Source organism: Chinchilla lanigera, unplaced genomic scaffold, assembly GCF_000276665.1.
Source record: "Chinchilla lanigera isolate Chin_1 unplaced genomic scaffold, ChiLan1.0 scaffold00054, whole genome shotgun sequence".
Classification (NCBI taxonomy): Eukaryota; Metazoa; Chordata; class Mammalia; order Rodentia; family Chinchillidae; genus Chinchilla; species Chinchilla lanigera.
In genome coordinates, this window is record NW_004955455.1 from 14,638,377 (window position 1) to 14,641,958 (window position 3,582).

Below are 3,582 nucleotides of genomic sequence, written 5' to 3' on the forward strand. Positions count from 1 at the left end.
GGCTGAGCGGGATTTGATCACACCGGCAGTGCGCGCCTGGCTGCCCGGCTCCTTGTCCCTGGCTTACTGCTCATCTCACAAACCATCCATTATCCACTCGGCAACTGGCAAATGCGAACTTGGCCCACGTCAAAAGCAGAACGGCGAGATCCAAGTCAGAAGAAGTGGGAGAAAGAGAGAAAGTACAAAGAGGAGCCAGACGGTTTTCCAACCTGTAAGAACATGTTGTATTTACCAGGCCCGGCGCAAAAGCCAGACTCTGGGCTCCTTGCGTGTCTTCTGCGCAGGGCCTGGGTTATGTTTGGTGCAGTCGGGACCGTGCAGCCCCTCACTTCCATCTTGGTGATTGGCATATTGTTTAGAGACGAGGAGGGATGATCTTAGGCTCTGGAGGAAGCTGGCAAGCAAGTCGAATTCTATAAAAAGAAACACGCGGTCAGGATACGGTTTCCTATTCTGAGTCAAGGCGAAGTAGAGAGTCAGAAATTCCAACCCAGAGGGTCAGGACGGGCTCCAGGACCTCTTGAATCACATGTGAAGCCTGTTCCCCAAACTCCTCCCTCCTCCCTGTTCTTACAACTGGCCAACCGGGATTACACAACTCACACTAATTTTATTCCACACACGGCTGTTTCTCATTAGAAGCCAGAACCTTATTTTTTCCTGTCCCATGCCATCCCCTTCTGATTCAGGTGAGTAAATTCCACCTCTAAACAGGCAGATTCTGTTCATAGTCTTGGCTGGACTCAAGAAATCTGTGTGCGTCCCGCTTTTTGTGAAAGCGTGAATCTTTATGTTGTTTAGCCCCGTCATCTTCCGTGCTCGGCTGGACGCTTTCCACTGAAGACCCGGTGGAAAAGCGAACCTTTCTAGTCAATCAGGATGATATTTTTAGTCGCCCAATACTCAACAACTGTTTCTAGAGGGCTTTGTTTTCTTCCCCACTGGACTGGCACATTTTTTAAAACTGAATTCACCAGATGTTTTGGCAGTGCGTAAAACCTGGCTTTCCTGTCTGCCAAGGGGGTGAAATTGGATCCAATCACAGCATGTTGCCTCAGCTCCACCGACCAAGTCCGTAATGGTTCTGGAGACAGGCAAAGATGGAGTTCAGTTTTTCTCTAGGTGTTGGGAGTATCAGATCCAGGCCCTGGTGTTTAAGGCCCAGAGATGTTTCCGGGCCAACCCTAGATTCACGAGCATGAGTGTGTTTTCCTGATGGTACCGTTTTCTTTCCTTTTTATTTTCCTGGCTGCGTATCAGAAACTGCAAACCTGTGTCCCAGACCTTCTCCGGGTAGGATGAAGCGCAGACACGTGACACTACCGCATCTGGAGAGAAACTGCCAAGCAGCTCAAAGCCCAGGCCCCCCTGAGCCTCAGGAGAAGCAGCCCTCCTCCACTTCTCCGGTGCCCCTCTGCCCCATGTCCTGTTTTTACTTAGAACGAGCCTGAGCACATATGCCACCTTGCCAGGCCTCGCCAGAGTCTCCCAATGGCACAGAGCGCACATTACACAGATGGAATGCAACATACATGTAAAGAAATAAGAGCACTGCCAGGAAAGTTGGCAGCGGCTCCGGAATGCTTTAAACAGTGTGCATGTGGGTAGAGAGAGTGAGCCCGGAGTCGGGGAGGCTGCCTCACTCCCAAGAGCTGTTTCTTTTACAGCCATGACCTGTTTTGCCAGTCAAAATAAATACGGTGTTAAATGCCCCCTTTTACTGGCCCCTGATACCTTGGCGATGCAGTTTGAAATATGACCTGCTCTTCTCAGGAAAATGTCATTTTAACTGAGCGGAGAGGATGCGTCCCTTCTAGCCAGTAAGTAGGAGGGTCATGGATGGTGGCGTCCTTTGAACACAGACCTGCTCAGGAAGCGGGAGGAGGAAGTGCCCTGGAGTCAGTGTGGCTTCTTTAGAAGTCACATCCCCGAGAAGGCTGGAGAAATGCCCTGGGAGCCTGGAGCCTGGATCCAGTTTTCTGCCCACTTTGGCTTCCCAAAGAGCACGAAAGCAGCTGCCCAGCAGGGCTGGCGGTTTCACAAGGCATTAGGCTTTTCCTGCTAACCGGGCATGGCCACAGGTGGAACCCATGCACGCCATTGTGCTTCTGCTGTCCCCCGTGACCACAGGACACCCCGTAATCACAGCGGCAGCTTGCCATGGGCATACGAAGCTGAATGGATTTGCCCAAAGGGTTTGCGGCCCCCCAGCCAGTCATGAGTAATCACTGCGTACCAGGAGCATCGATGTTTTCTGAGCCATCCCATTATCTGCTGTATCCCTTCGCTTTCCATATGGCACAGAAACGGAGGCTCGGAGAGGTCAAGACACTTGTTCAAGATCTCACAGCTATTGGAGGGGAAGCCAGAATTTGGACCCGAGTCTGCTCCCCATGATCCAGCGGTAAGGGCTCCGTGCTGGCTTCTAGCAAAATAGCTCCAGGCAAGAATTGTGCAGAATCTTCTTCATCCCCAAGACTGCCCAGGATAGACAAGGGATTGCACTCCCCATGGAAGGTGCCACAGGGTGTGGGATTTTCCCAGTGATGCCGTGAACAAATGATCACCAGCTAAACGGCTTAAAACAATAGAAATGGCGACAGGAGATGTAGCTCAGTGATAGGGCCTTTGTTTAGAGTGGGTAGAGCCCTGGGCTCAGTCCTCAGGTCTGAAATCATGGCATGGAAAGCAAGGACCCTTCTCTGTCTCTTCCAGCTTCTGGTTCCTTGACTTATGGCTCCATGCTTCTCATCTCTGCCTTTGTCTTCAAATAACCTCCCTTGTGTGTCCTCTACCATTCTTTTCTCTTAGAGGATGTTTGTCACTGGCTTGAGAGCCTATCTAATTCAAGACGATCTCATCTCAAGATCCTTAACTTAATTACACCTGCAAAGATCCTTTCTCCAAATAAGGCCACATGTCCAGATTCCAGGGATTTGACCCTAGATTGTTTGGGGAGGAGAGGTGTCCACTTTCTAGCGGATCACACAGGAAGATGTGAGTGACTCATGAGGAACTTTATCCAACAAAGATTTTTCCAGTTTTGCAGATTTGCACAGTTGATCATCTTCTTAGTATTTTCACCCTCCTATTTCCTCTTCTGAAAACAACGAGCTTGCTGGGCGTGGTGGTGCACACCTATAATCACAGCACTCAGGAGGCTGAGGCAGGAGGATCACCAAGAGTTTGAGGCCAGCCTGAGCTATACAACGAGTTCAAGTCCAACTTGAACTACATAGCAAGACTCTGTCTCAAAACCAGCCAACACAAACACAATGAATTTAATAACACTGACTATTTAAAGAATTCCCATCAAGTTCTACCAATGCAGTCCTCACGGATACCTTAGAACCGAGACACTGTTGCTTCTTTGCTGGACAGGGGAGGAAAAGTTTTTGTTCAGCCAAAAACTTATTCTTGGGCAGAACATCCAGGAAGGCGGAAGTCTTGCCTTTTGACTGTGAAGGCAACTGATGATGTGATTTCTATGATGAGGCGGAGAATCACTTCCCTGTCCATGGCTGTAGCTGGTGTCCTCCTGGAGAGACACAGGAAGCTGGAGGCAAATGAGATGCTCAT

General features: G+C 49.9%; 1 long non-coding RNA gene across 1 annotated transcript; it reads left to right on the forward strand.

Annotated features, from left to right (window-relative positions):
• The first annotated feature begins 591 nt into the window (after positions 1–591).
• On the forward strand, positions 592–1,715 carry LOC106149844. Its single transcript, XR_001236283.1, has 2 exons — positions 592–692; positions 1,264–1,715. It is a non-coding gene; the product is annotated as an uncharacterized LOC106149844 (long non-coding RNA).
• Positions 1,716–3,582: the final 1,867 nt, after the last annotated feature.